This window comes from Podarcis gaigeae (assembly GCF_964106915.1).
Source record: "Podarcis gaigeae genome assembly, chromosome: 3".
Taxonomy (NCBI): domain Eukaryota; kingdom Metazoa; phylum Chordata; class Lepidosauria; order Squamata; family Lacertidae; genus Podarcis; species Podarcis gaigeae.
In genome coordinates, this window is record NC_139680.1 from 84423046 (window position 1) to 84438748 (window position 15703).

Genomic DNA, 15703 nt, shown 5'->3' on the forward strand with positions numbered 1-15703 from the left:
GCAGTATCTAAAATGCCTGCCTTGGTTGAAGGTATGACTATTAAACCCTGCAGGTACCACATGAAGTGCAAGGCATGTGCAGCAAACAAGGTAAAAATGGCTGCGAAAGGTAAGGTGTCCAGTAGGCAAGCTACAGAACCATACCAGGTTGTTCATGCTGATTTGGTTGGACCACTAGCGCCCTCTTTGGGTGGAAACAGGTACTTCATGGTTCTCATTGATGCATTTTCCAGGTATATTTATGTGTACAATCTCAAGCAGAAATCAGAGGCTTTTCCTAGGTTCAAGGAATTCTGTGCTTGGTTGGGAAATGTGCATGGAAAGAAGGTAAAGACTCTTTTCAGTGATCGCGGGGGAGAATTCACTTCTCAGCAGTTTGAAGCTTTTCTGACTGAGAAAGGAATTCAACACGATTTGTCTAGTCCTCGCTCGCCATGGCAGAATGGACTTGCGGAACGAGCAAATCAGACATTGCTTCAAGGGTTAAAAACCTTGCTGCATGATGCCAATCTTCCAGAGAGTTATTGGGCCGAAGCTCTCTCATGTTTCACTTACAGTTATAATCGCAGGTTATCTTCAGCGATTGGTTGTACCCCCTATGAGAAGATGTTTGGCAAGAAGCCATACATCAAACACATGAAAATTTTTGGTTCTGACATGTGGGTTCACTCACCACAAAGCTCCAAGTTAGACAAGCGTGGATTGCATGGTATCTTTCTAGGTTATCAGAAAGGGTCTTACAGAATAATGATGACTGACTCTAAGGCAATTAAGCTCACAAGAAGTGTTGAGTACAATGCCAAGTGGGGGGAGAATGTGGGAATTTTCCAATGTTATCCTGATGACAGTGATGAGACTGAGGATAGTCAAAAGCAACCACAACAACCCACACCCACTGATGAAGGTTCTGATTCTGAGTCTGAAACTGAATCGGGTGATTCAGAGGATTTCAAGAGTGCGAAAGCCTCTATGCGACCCTCTGAAAGCTCTGATCAAGAATTGGAGGAACCATTGTTCACAATAGGTCACTTTTCTCCTAAGAAGGAAGAGGAGAGTATTGAAGACTTAAGGCTAATTCGTAGGTCACAGAGAGCGACAAAAGGCAGACCTCCAAAGAGATTTGCTGATGAGTTTGCTAAGATAGCAGTAACAGCTGTTAAAAGCTCCAAGAAGGTATTTGAACCTTCAAGTTTCCAAGAAATCCAGGATTTGGATTCAAAGGAAGCTGAGCCATGGTTAAATGCCATGAAGGCTGAGCTTGATTCCTTGGAAAGGAACAAAACATGGGACCTTGTTCCAGTAGTTCCAGGAATGAAACTGCTTGGAAGCAAATGGGTCTTCAAAGCGAAGACAGATCAAAATGGCAAGATAGTCAGACACAAAGCCAGATTGGTAGCCAGAGGTTTTGCACAGGTACCAGGTGAAGACTATCACGAGACCTACTCACCCACCGTGAGGTATGAGAGCATTAGGCTTATGCTCAAGCTAGCTGCAGAGGAGAATCTACACATTAGTCACCATGATGTGAATACAGCTTTTCTGTACGGATCTCTAGATGAATCACTTTATATGCTTCCACCTGATGGCGTACAGGTAAAACAGGGATTTGTTTGTGCTCTGAAGAAGTCCCTTTATGGTCTCAAACAAAGTGCACGGTGTTGGCACACAAAACTCACTGAAGTATTGTTTTCTCTAGGTTTTAAGCAAGGGAAAGCTGATCCATGCGTATTTGTCAAAGAGGAGGGGCAAAAGAAACTGTATTGTTTGTTTTATGTTGATGATCTTTTATTCTTTTGGGAAGATGTCACAATGTACAATAATGCCCTAGCTCAATTGAAAGAGCACTTTGACATGAAAGATCTTGGTGAGGTAAACAACTACCTATCTCTGGAAATAGAGAGAGATCAAGATGGTAACATTCTAGTACACCAGTCACGTAAAATTGCTGATGTGTTAAGCAAACTAAACCTGATGGATGCTAACCCTGTAGACACACCGATGACAACAGGTTATCAGGTAGATGACACTGGAGAAGCATTTTCTGATACTACACTGTACAGAAGTGTGCTAGGCAAGCTAAACTTCATTGCCAGATGTTCAAGACCTGACATTGCTGTTAGCTGTAATTTGCTAAGCAGACAAGTCAACAATCCTACTGTTAAGGATTGGAAAGCTCTGAAACGCATAGCGCGGTATTTGAAAGGCACTATGCATTACAGACTGAGATTTAACAATCAGAAGTCTGGTGGTCTTGAGATATTTGCAGATGCAAGTTTTGGAAGTGACACTACAGACAGGAAAAGTACGTCTGGAGTTTGCTATAAGTACAATCAGGGTCTATTTGATTGGTCATGCAAGAAGCAAACAACAGTTAGCTTAAGTACTTGTGAAGCTGAACTGAATGCACTGTCTTATTCACTTAAGGATTGTGAATGGTTGTTACAATTGTGCAAAGACATAAAAATTCCTGTCAAATGTCCAATCCAGGTTTACCAGGACAACAAAGCATGTTTGGCTTTGCTGAATTCTGAAGGTTGTAAGCAAAGCACAAAGCACTTGCAATTGAAGTTGCAACATGCTAGGGAACGTATTCAAAAGGGACTCGTAACGGTGTCCTATATGCCAGGTAATGAAATTCCTGCTGATGTATTGTCCAAGATTGTATCAAGGGATCAACACTGTACCTATGTGCAGAAGTTGGGTTTGTACTGATATTGTACGAACACGCTGCCCAGTGATGTTCACAGAAAGGGGGAGGATGTTGGTTTCTGCTTCCTTCACTGAGCAGCGAAGTGCTTGTCACAAGACAATGTTTACATTCCACAGTCAAGTGCTGTTGGGTTTTCTCACGGGACAGGAGACTGGATGTGACGTACACTGGTTTCCTGTTTTTCACTGTTCTTTGCAGTTCAGTGTTGATTCTCTCCGTGCTTTAGAGGAGAGAGGATGCCTTTCTCTGCTCCGGCAGAGGGAAAATGTTTTTCTGTAAATTACCAGTTTTGAAGTGTAAATAAAGTAATATAGAGCATGTTGGCACGTACTTTTCATCATTCCGCTGTGCACTGGACACTGCTTATCTCCAACAGTAAAATCCACGAAAGCCACATAAAAGCTTCCACCCATCTCAGACTTTTGTGAATCAAATGGATAAACACGAAGCAGTGATCAGTTGTGCTTCTTCCTTGCCAAAAATCCAGCATAGCAACCCCTTGTCCAATTTATGCAAAAATAATCAGCTACCGGTTCCTTCTCTCCATGCCAGGCCCTCTCATATGTAGATCCTATGAATAGCAAGTGATAAAACTGTTCCCGGACATTGCCGCTTTAGGCAGCAGGCTGGCTAAATGAATGCCCCTCCATATGAAATCTTGTTTATTATTAATATTCCCGCAGGTAGAAAAAACAGATGTCACAAAGAAAAGTTATAGGCTAGGCTTGTGCCTGATAACACTAGTTTTGGATATGCAGGATTCCTCACCCCACCCCGGCTCCCCAACCAAGAAGCATTGAAATCTGTGGTTTGCTCTTGAAGTGATACAGTCCAGGAATCACCGTGACACCTCCCCTGCTTTTGGTGGAAGAAGCCTTGGTGTGGTGTGAGAGGAGTATGGCAAATTGGAGGACCAGAAGGGGCTTCTGCATACCAAAGCCCCCTCTGCAAATGCAAAGTGACAGCTTTTTGCAAACCCAGGGTAGTTTTGTATTTCCTAAATGGGCCGAGTGATTACATCCTTCCAGGTCTCTTTGCTGAGCTCCATGGGAACGCATGGCTCGGCGCTTCCAGCTGCCTCTGATCAAGAAGTTAGTAGGGAGCCTGAAAATAGCATATTTCTCCTGATATCATTTCTCCAGCTCAGGATGACTACTACCAGAATGATCAACAGCGACAAACTTGTTGGAAAATGGGAACCTGGCGAAGAATGTTAATGCCCTCCAGTCCATGAAGCCATGGCAGGCTGAAATTTTACCTCCACCACCCACATGCACACTGACAGATCATTATCCATATGCCTGCTTGTGAAATTAATTGAGAAAATCCCCCAGCTAGCACCCTGCCAGAGCCCTAATGGAAAAACTCTCTTCTCAGTCAAGCCTGCAAGTAATAGGAAATAATCTAGACAAACCTCCAGCCACTCTAGGCCCAGCCCTTATCTAACTAACTTGATTCTTGAGCAATTCTTCTTTCTATTATCTCTGTGCACTTACTAGAATAAGCTGCATGGGCATAAATAGATCAATACACTGGGAGATGATGGATATAGAATGTGCATTGTATGCTGTGTGGATCCTCCCTATCTCATCCTCTCACTTTATCCATACGAGTATGCTAACTAAAAACCTATTTATCTGTCCCACCACCCATTTTCTGGGAGACAGCATGGTCTTGTGAATTTTTTATGGCTTCGCTTAGGTTGGAGACAATCCAAAGGTCAAACTCCACGCTTTGCCTCCAGTCACCTTGCCAGTCAGCACAGATCATAGGGCTACGGTACTTTCTGAATCCCTGATCACCTACAGGGCACTAAATTACTGCTATTACACTGCAATTTGCAGTACAATATTACTCTTTGATACACTACCTGCCTTTGTCTGTCTGCATAGCGGTGAGGACTGTATGCATTATTTACCAGGCTAAGCACACTGCTGCGGCTGCTGCAGCTTGCTACGGCACAAACGAGGAGAACTGGAAACTGGTTTTGAAAGCGTAAGGGAAAACAAGACATGGCGATTTGGCATCGCATCCTAATCAAAAATAGTTTGCATCATTTCTGCAGCTGGCCTGTCCCGGCATGGGTGTGCCTGCTGGGACCTCTGGGTGTCATGGTGACAAGCATCTGGAGGGCACCAGGTTAGCAAAGGCTGATAAATGATGGGTGATAATCTTTCTCCTGGAGGAGTTTCCTTCCAAACCATTGGCTGCCCTTTGGGACAACCAAAGAAGACCCTGAATTCAATACAGAACACACTCAAGGCATTGCTCATCTCCTGTACCCCACTGGGACCAAACTCGGGGAGTTCAGGCAAAGCCCAAAGAATTATTTAAAAGACCTGCAGTGACTTATCTAGTGGGTAGGAGAGCTGGGGGGGGGGGGATTGTTTCAGATTCATGGTTTTCTATTACTTGTTTTGCTGTTTTGTATTGCTCATTCATTGTTTTGTTTTGCTTGCTTTGTTGGATGGTAGTAAACAGGCTTCTGCACTGGGCTGGCACCAGGGGTAGGGATTGCTGGGCCACCTCCCAAGGCCCACGCTTCTGCAAGGAAGCAATTGTCACCCTAGGCCTGACGTTTTTTCTTCTTGCTATCGTCTGTTCACCTGCCCTCTCCAAGTAATTACAGTGATAGAATGCTGCTCAGTTGACATTAATTAATTCAATAAAAGCATTTTTAATCCACTCTTCAGCAGAAAAGGCTCCCATATTTTTTTTAAAAAGGAGGGGAAACTTCCTTCCTGCTCCCAGGGTTGCAATCTAAAAACCAAAACACAAAAAGAAAAAAAAGATGGGGAGGGAGAGTTTAAAAAGCAGATTCAGGCAACAGTTCTAAAGATGCATAGGTCTTATAACAGCCCACTGGGATGGAAACAGTTCAGTGAGAGGAGGAACTAAAAGGAGCTGGCAACTCAATATGGCCGATGGCGTGGGCCTGCTTCTCTTTTCCTGCTTCAGCCTGATGGAATTGCTGCCACTATGTGATAGCAGCCTGCTGCAATCCTAACCCCATGTTCCTGTGAGTAAACCCCATTAAATTTAACATGACTTCTGAATTGACATAGGTAAAGGTGCAGCCTAAGTAACCATCCTAGCTTTGCTGCCTGAACGAGTCTGCAAAAATGGGCTAGGGGACAGAGTTGTCAAGCCCCTGACAGGCCACAACAGCTAGTGAATTGCATTTGGCTCGAGTGAAAGAGGAGGTCACAAATTGTGCAAGTCTGTTTTTACCAGAGCAGCCTGTGGGCCCCAGTGTGTTAAAGGCATTTATTTGGATTCATTAAGTTCTCTCTACACATATACGGTAGCCAGACCTTATCAGTGCATACATAGACAAGGCTATTCTGGTATGTGCTTTTGATTCCTTGTGATGCTATTACAATGCTAGAGCGTTCAAACGGCTCTGTACCAAACCAGTTAATCGGAGGGGAGCAAAGTAATATACACAGACACAAGTACATAGAGTTCAGCGGGCTCCATCTACTGTGGTTTAGAATCCAGTTCACGGATAAGATAATGTTTCCTCACTAGCTGATTGTCAGGGGAGAGTAGAGTAGGAGGCAGAGTTGTTATTATTGTAGAGAGCCTGAGAGTGGAATTGGCTGGCACTTCAAGAGGCTGTACTGTTGTTTTCCCTGCTCCAGGCTGTGTTTGAGGGATTTGCTTGCTCTTTCTCCAACAGGATTCCTTGGCCCCATTATTGTTCCACCTCAGGAAGCAGATTGCTGGTTGCTTTTCCAGCTCATCCCCCAAAGCAGTCCTTAAAGGAGATGGGTTTCTGATTGAAATACTCCCCGTCAATTGCTGTAGAGATTCATCTGAAAGAGCATGAGCACCCTGCGGGTGAAATTGCCCAAAAGAGGGGGGTGGGCTTTCCCCAGGCCTCAGGCTTCCTCTGCCATCCACATGGCATCTGTGCAATGATGCACCTCCTCTGCACTCACACCCTCCCTTCCATATGCTTTCTTGACTCACCCCTGAAAGCCTTCTCAGCAGTGGCCCCTTGCTTATGGAGTGCCCTCCCAGGAGAGCTTCTTCTGGCGCTCACTTTAATGCCATTTGATGCCAATGCCTTTTCATTTTAAATTCCGTGCTCCTAATGGCTGGTTTTATGATATGTGTTATATTTTACTTTCTCATGTGATTGTTTTGTTAGTGCTGCTGTTTGTATCTGTGTGGAATTGTGATTTAATACTGTTTTTACTATGTCCGATCATCATTCAGAGAACAATTAGTATAGGGTAGCTATTAAAAAGAGAACCTGAGCAATCCCAAAGTAGTGGTGGTGGAGGAACTGCCCCTTCCTGAGGCCTGCCAGCTCACTCAGCCAGGGTGAAAGGTGGCGCTGCTGAATAGATGCTGCAGCAGCCTGCTGGAAACGTAGGATGCAATCCTAAACCCACGGCCCCACTGAATTCAACAAGACTTAACTTCTGAGTGGAGCTGCAGATTTATGTTATCTGTATTAACATCCCTCTTTGGCAATGTCTCTTCAGTCACCTTGCTCAGCCTATAGAAGCCCCATCTTATAAGGATAAGAGTGGGATGGGGTCCAAAACAAAAGCTGGAGTTCATCAAGGTGCCAAATGAAAAAAGAATGAGAGCTGGATCTTAGACCTGGGAGTTTCCATACTCAGGAAATGCTTGGCGGGGAAAACCCACTGTTTGTGATTCTTGATATGTCCAAATGAGCCCAAGGGCACTTCCAGATGGCCACTATTCTCAGGTGGGATTCTATAACATACCGGCAAATTCAGGTTGTGCAGTTAAAGTTGATCTGGAGGTCTTGCACAACAAACCAGCTGCCCCCAAAAGATCGGCCATTTTGCAATGAAGAAAGTGATGGGGATATACATTAGAATACACTTGCTTGACGCAGCATCATGTAACATCCAGGCAAACAAAGCAGAATGATGCTCACTAAACAAGTCATCTGTAAGCATCCCAATTTTCCACTGCTGGCTCAGGGACTGAGACCATCTAGGAGTCTGTATGGCACACATTTAGGCACAGATGCCTGTCCCTTATTGTTTCAAAGTGTCTTTTTCCAGTCAGGCCTTATGCTGCAAATGTGGCATAAGCAAACTAGAGGGACACATTGGCATGGAAGGCAAGAGGTAGTGACAAAAGGTCCCTGTGTGCAAGGCACACATTTTGATTTTCTAATTTGGGATTGAAGCTCTGAAAGGCACAAGCTAGTAGGGTTTGAATGCATCATAATGACATACAAATGAGCTCTCCTGTGCCAAAGCTTTGCAACCCAAAGAAAGGACAGCAATGAGCCAAGCTAGTTAGCTTCAGCCTCCAATGGCCAGTCCTTGAAATGACATTAAGAGCCCTGCTGAGGTTGGGGGAGCTGTCAAGGCGTGGTGGCAAACAGAGCGCAACAGCAGGGAAGCAGCACAGAAATGTGCAACAAGAGCATCAAGGCAGACCCAGTGGCTTTGTGTTCAGATCTGGATCCAGACTGATTGGGCCTGTCAGCGTTTCCTTGCCAAGCAGAAAGGAGCAAATGCTCTTCAGCCTGCATGCTGCGCTAGCATCTCCATCTTTCCCCATTCTGGTCATGTCTGAGCTGCCAGGTTCGTGCGTAGCTGCTTCTTCTCTTGCTGAACTGGCCAACAAGCCCACCTGCTTCCAAAGGCAATTCAGGCCCCAGCTTCCAAGGTGGCAACAGCGAATTCAAATTGGAAAGCTCTTGGGCCTGGAGCTCAAAACTCCGCTTTCAGGTTTCAATGTGCTGGAGGTTAATGAGAAAAAGCATAGCCAAAAATGAACAAATGTAGCAGTTGGCTGTTCCCAAACTGCTGAAGATGTGCGGAGGACTGAACATTTCCCAAAAGGATATCCAAATTCCATAGGATGTAAGGTGGAGGTGGAGAAACTTTTTCAGCCCAAGGCAGTGCAGACTTCTCCATTTATAATAATAATAATAATAATAATAATAATAATAATAATAATAATTTATTATTTATACCCCGCCCATCTGGCTGAGTTTCCCCAGCCACTCTGGGCGGCTCCCAATCAGTGTTAAAAACAGTACAGCATTACATATTAAAAACTTCCCTGAACAGGGCTGCCTTAAGATGTCTTCTGAATGTCAGGTAATTCTTTATCTCTTTGACATCTGATGGGAGGGCGTTCCACAGGGCGGGTGCAACTACCGAGAAGGCCCTCTGTCTGGTTCCCTGTAGCCTCACTTCTCGCAATGAGGGAACCGCCAGAAGGCCCTCGGTGCTGGATCTCAGTGTCCGGGCTGAACGATGGGGGTGGAGACGCTCCTTCAGGTATACAGGACCGAGGCTGTTTAGGGCTTTAAAGGTCAGCACCAACACTTTGAATCGTGCCCGGAAATGTACTGGGAGCCAATGCAGATCTCTCAGAACCGGTGTTATGTGGTCCCGGTGGCCACTCCCAGTCACCAGTCTAGCTGCCGCATTCTGGATTAATTGCAGTTTCCGGGTCACCTTCAAAGGTAGCCCCACGTAGAGCGCGTTGCAGTAGTCCAAGCGTGAGATAACTAGAGCATGCACCACTCTGGCGAGACAGTCCGCGGGGAGGTAGGGTCTTAGCCTGCGTACCAGGTGGAGCTGGTAGACAGCTGCCCTGGACACAGAGTTAACCTGCGCCTCCATGGACAGCTGTGAGTCCAAAATGACTCCCAGGCTGCGCACCTGGTCCTTCAGGGGCACAGTTACCCCATTCAGGACCAGGGAATCCTCCACACCTGCCCGCCTCCTGTCCCCCAAAAACAGTACTTCTATTTTGTCAGGATTCAACCTCAATCTGTTAGCCGCCATCCAACCTCCAACCGCCTCCAGGCACTCACACAGGACCTTCACCGCCTTCACTGGTTCTGATTTAAAGGAGAGGTAGAGCTGGGTGTCATCTGCATACTGATGAGCAGATGATGTTGGGCAAACATGGCTCTACCCTGCCAACCGCAGTCTGCCCTTGGTGGAACCGCAGTCTGCCTGCCTTCTTACTTGCATCCAGTCCAGGGTGTGGCACTCGAAATGTATGTGGCCTCTCTTTTTAAGAGACATGTGTGATGTGTAGTTGAAACTCCCCTCTCCTTTCTGCACGTGGCTCCCTCCATAAGTCAGTAGGATCCAGTGGGAACCTTAGTTTTGCCTGTGTTGCAGCTAGCAACTAACTAGGTGTTGTGTTGCTGTTCATACATAAGAAAAACAACTACAGTGGTACCTCAGGTTACATATGCTTCAGGTTACAGACACTTCAGGTTACAGACGCCACTAACCCGGAAATATTACCTCGGGTTAAGAACTTTGCTTCAGGATGAGAACAGAAATTGTGCTACGGCAGCAGTGGCAGGCACCAATAGCTAAAGTGGTGCTTCAGGTTAAGAACAGGTTCAGGTTAAGAACGGACCTCCAGAACAAATTAAGTTCTTAACCCGAGGTACCACTGTATTGAAGTTCTCCTGACTCTTGCTGCTGTTTGGGCAGACCTAATGCAAGATATCCTCACACAGTGAGTACCTTTCCCAAACCTAAGGGATACTATAGCACTGGCTACAGTATTAGCTTCCTTCTCTGTAGTCTCAGAGTTGCCATTATCAGAACACAGTAGGGGGGTGGATGAGGGCCAGACTAGAATTAGTTGGCTCTGATTCCCCGTTCTGTTGGCCTCTCTGCCTATTAGACCTAACAGGCACCACCCGAATTGCCATTTGCTCCAAATGAGTTATAAAGAGTTTTTCTCCAGGGAAAAGTAGCGGGACAAGGGGAAGTGTGGATAAGCCCTGTGTGTTGTGTGAAGAAGTACTTTTGTTTTGTCTGTCCTGAATCGTCCAACATTCATCTTTGTTGCATGGCCCTGAGGTCTAACTTCTCCCTATCCACTTTTTCCACACCGTGCATAATTTTTCATTCTACTGCCCATTCCTGAAAGCTCACGGTGGCATTCAGTTCCTGGTACAAAAGGCTTCCCAGCAAGAGTTCTTTGTGTGAAGCAGCTGAGTCTAGGACTGTTTGTTTAATTGCATGTGCTTAAGAAAGGATCCCCCTCCAACTCTGAATTTATTAAGCTGTAGAGCTGGCTTTTAAATTATTGAGAGCAATCTTTTTAATAGCTTCTGTTATAGCCCTTGAGTAGATGCCAGCATCACAAGCAGCAGGGACACAAATATGCTGTTAGAACACCCTGCAGACGGACAATCTGGCAGCGGAGCAAGCTTGGAACAGCCATCAGTAGAAAACAAGCAAATGTCCCAGTGTCTGGAGACATTTTGGTTTCCCTTGTTCCTTTCTCACCTTGCCTTAGCTAACACCTGGGCACAAAATGAAGTGCTCCCCTCCACTGCTCCACTTGGTGATTTCTCAGGCAATATCTTGCCTCTGTATACCAGTTATGCAAGATGTCACAATTGGGCAATTTTGGCTCTGGAAGCAAAGATCCCAGCTCCTTTCTAGCATCCTCTGCATTTAATGAACCAGAGAGGAAGGTATTACTACTAGGGAATGCACATCAACCCTTCAGCCTGAGGCTTGGGGTTTTCTAGCAGATGCCAGGAATCATGCTAGTTTTCTGCTGTGTAATCTCCTGGGTGTTAATAGTGTGACTTTTTCTATGTGCCAGTTCATATTTCTCTCCTTTTAAAAAATCCATGTTGAAGCCAGTCTTGAGTTTCCAATTATCTTGTTATTCTTGTGCATTGTAGAGACCATGTGGATGTCTCACAGCATGCCTAAGTGACAACTCAGCTTTTCCTGGATCAGCAACCTTTTCCAAATATGTTTCTAGCATCATAAGTGGCCTCAACCCAATTGCAGAGCACAGACCCAGCCAGTCTAAGGTTCTATGTTCGTCTCCTGACACCTCCTGTTAAAGGCTCTCAAGGTTAGGAAAGAACCTTATCATAGTCAAAGACCAGGGATGATGGGGATTTGTACACCTGAAAGGACACAGGTTCCCCCTCCTTGACAGTTCTGGGTTTGATAGTCAGACTCAATATAAGATATACTGAGAATATAAATATATATTTTGAAAGCATGGTTCTAGAACAGGGGTGTTTGACCTGCGGCTGTCCAGGTATTGTTGGACTCCAACTCCCATTAGCCCCAGCCAGCATAGCCAATGGTCAAGAAGGATGGGGAATGTAGTCCAGCAGCATCTGTGAGGGGGCACAGATTAGCCATCACTGTCCTGGCAGTGTCTCAGTGTATTAACGCTATATGTAGTAGCAGTATCCCAGAGTTAAACAATTTTAGAATCAAGTAGAGAGATACATTTATAGGATGACAGGTGCTTTTTGAATGTGACGATGGTCATGCTGCTTTTAAAAAAAGATTATTTCTTGACTAATTTCTTTCACAGCAGCCAAATTGTAAATAGCAGAAAATGAGAAAATATTAACAATTTGTACATGGAAAATAGTACAGTTCTCTAAACTAACTAAAGGTATGAGATTTAGGGACGGAAGATAATTAAAAGCTCAATTTGAGGAAGCGTGGCAACCTTTTATTGACTTTTTGAAGGATGGTTATAAGATTAAAATTAATTACTTCTCTGTTGTATGATGACATAGTCGGCTGAATGGCAGGATATTACTGTATTAATTATTGCTACTGTTTATGCCTTCTTTGAGTCAATAGTTTGGAGTTTATTTAAAATAGGAATATGTAGGTTAGATTTAGGAACACAGGAACCTGCATTGTTGCATTTAGCTCAGTATTATTATCTATGGCAGGCATTGGCTTTCCAAGGTTTCAGGCAGGGGACACTTCTAGCCCTAGCTGGAGATGCTGAGGATTAAACCAGGGACCTTCTGTATGTAGAGCAGATGTACTACTATTGATAGCTATGTTTCTTCCTTTATATCTTTCTTAAATGATGTTGTGTATTTATATTTATGATTCTCTCTCTCTCTGTTAATTATAGTCCTTGTTACAGATAGGTAGCCGTGTTGGTCTGCCATAGTCAAAACCAAAAAAATTCCTTCCAGTAGCACCTTAAAGACCAACTAAGTTATTTCTTGGTATGAGCTTTCGTGTGCATACACACTTCTTCAGATACACTGGTGACTTCTGTTTCAGTGTATCTGAAGAAGTGTGCATGCACACGAAAGCTCATACCAAGAAATAACTTAGTTGGTTTTTAAGGTGCTACTGGAAGGATTTTTTTTGTTTTGTTTTAATTATAGTCCTTGTTTACTTGTATTGAATAAAAAAGTACTCTTCCATTTTCTTTACTTCAACCATCTGTTAGTAGGGCCTGTGTCATGGTATAGAACTCACTAAGTTAAAGATATTGAGCTGAATATAGAATAAATAAACAAAACACACAACACACGTCGCATTCCAGAATGTACATAATGCTTTAACAAAAGCTCTTCTGACCTTCCTTCAGTCAGTGCATGGCAGAGAGCATTGTCCCGCACACCCTGCAGTGGGGAAACAGCAAAATTCCATTAGTGACTCTGTTGTACCTACTTCTCTCTGTAGAATCACTCTCTTCCATTGCATTTGAATTAAACTCAGACTTTCTGCTTTTCCCGTTCCCCACAGGAGTAGTCTTCTTCTTCTTCTTTTTTTAAAGTAATTAATTTTACACACTTCAAACACGCCACACAACAGTAGACAAACAGCAGATAAAAAACCTGCAGTATGTGTCTAAGATACTAAATCCAAGAATACCTGAACTGTTGCTAGGACTCAGAACTTTGCATTCTCAAAGGACTGCACCAGCTCTTTGCATCTCCCAAATGTTGTAAAGGCATAGCTGTCAACTTACAGATTTGAAAATAAGGGACCTGCAGCCTCACCTGTTCCAGGCACTCCAGTCTTCCTGTCCTCCTACAGTTTGATCAAACTCATGCTGGTAGCTTCGAGAACACTGTCCAACCAACTTTGTAACCAGAGGTTCAACTGAATAGAATCTGAATCACATGCACCACAAGGCCTATGCAGCCTCAACTTAAGATGGCTCCCCAGCCTGGCTTTGCACTGCAAAGTTTGCAGCAGCACGTGCAACAAAATGGCGTCCAGCATTCAAAAAACCCCTCAGCTTGCATTAACTAGCCACACACAAGGCATGCAAGCTCCACCCCCTGTCATTCTTAGACTTCTTACTGGGTGAGCAACACAGCCAAGCAACACAGTTGGAGCCTCCCTCCTCCCTGGCCGGCAGGGAGGGAAGGAGAGAAGCTGCTTCCTTTGAAATTTAAGGGACATCATTTAAGGGACATTTAAGGGACATCCATCAATAAGGGACAGCAGCGGGACATGGCGCTGGAATAAGGGACTGTCCCTTCAAATAAGGGACACTTGACAGCGATGTGTAAAGACTGCTTAATTTTCACAAGCCATACCTGAGGATAACAGTCCCATTTTGCAGAAGGGGGAAACTGAGGAGAAGTAGGTGTTTTACCCAAGCTATTGGAATGCAGGAATATGTGTCTCCTCACCCAAGGGGTCAGATTTCAGTTCCTTTCAGAGTGCAAATTTAAAGATACTGAAACTAATTCAAAAGCAGAGGTGGCAAGAATAATGGACATAGGAAACAAAGTCACACAGAGACACAAACAAATTGCTAGTTGTTATAAGTCATTGTAGTAACACAGAGGGGGGCTTCTTCAGTAGCAGCACTGGTGCTATGGAATGTGCTCCCTGCTGAAATACGCTGCATCTGCATTGGCATATCTCTGGCTTTTGAAGATATACTATTTACGCAGGCACCTCCATATATCTCAACTTTTCAACTGCTGTACTGTTTTGTTGTGTATATTTTAATTATGGACATTTGTATTTCATTGGTTTGTATCATCTGGTTTTTACACTTTGTAAACCTCTTAGAATTCTATTTTGGCATTGAGTGGTATATAAAGAAAGAAAATTAAATGAAAAGTAATAGATAGCTAACCTGTTCAATATCATTCAGGACCTGCATGTCTTTGGTCATGCAGAGTAACCCCTTTTTTTGAGGCAACCTGCTCCATGTCCACTTCCCCATCTTCCCTACATTCCTCTACATTTTTCAGTGCTCTCTGTTCTCCCTGGATCCCCTCCATTACTTTTTCCTTTGTCTGAGCTGAGAGCAGTACTGCAAGTCCCAGGCCTTAAACAATGAACCAGTCTGCCTCCTTCTCTTGCAATCTTAAATTAGTCTTAACAATGAACAAAAGATACCAAGGGCACATTTTTTTCTCTTCTTTTTTTAGACCTCAGGTTATGTTGTTGTAATACTGTGCACTAAACTCCTCTACCAGCTGAAGGGGTATAAATTTGCTTTTAGACAAAGAGGATTTTGGTTTTTTGCATAACTGTTGCATAACTGTTTAGTTTAACACAAATCCAGAAAGATCCGACTTGAGATAAAGCCTTGCCCCCAAGAGCTGATATTTGGCATGTAAGCTATTTGTCTCTGTAAAGAAGAGGACAGATATTATTATCTGATATAGTACACTCTTTATCTGAACACAGATTAGCATCTATCAGCGTTGTAGAAACATAGTGACTGGTGAGAATGTGATCTGGGAGTCAAGAAGTCTTTGGATCAGAGTAAACCTCAGCTACAAATTCAGTAGGCAAACTTGGCCAAAACACTATTCCTCAGCTGCCATCTGCAATATGAGGAAAATATTTGCCTACCTCTCGGGGTTGTTGTAAGAAATACTGTGAAATGTTCTGAACACAAAAAGGATGTAATTGTTGTTATATCTTTCTTCCCTTACCCTTTAGTGTCTGAATGTTAAAATGGGTCAAAGTGATTTTGCAGAACCTTAAAAGCTGGAAAGATGCAAGCCTTGGGAATCATAATGCTGTCGATAATTTCTTCATTCTTCGAACCAGAGCCTGAATTATAGGGGCAGATATCAGAGGGGGCTTGGTTTTATTTCCTTTTGGGATGGCATCTTTAGTGACTGTGATTGAAATATTATTGGGGGAGGGTATTAAGGTCTTTCCTCTCATTCTCCACTGGACAATGCCTATGGACCTTGAAGGTATGGTTGTTGAAATTCCACGATATCAC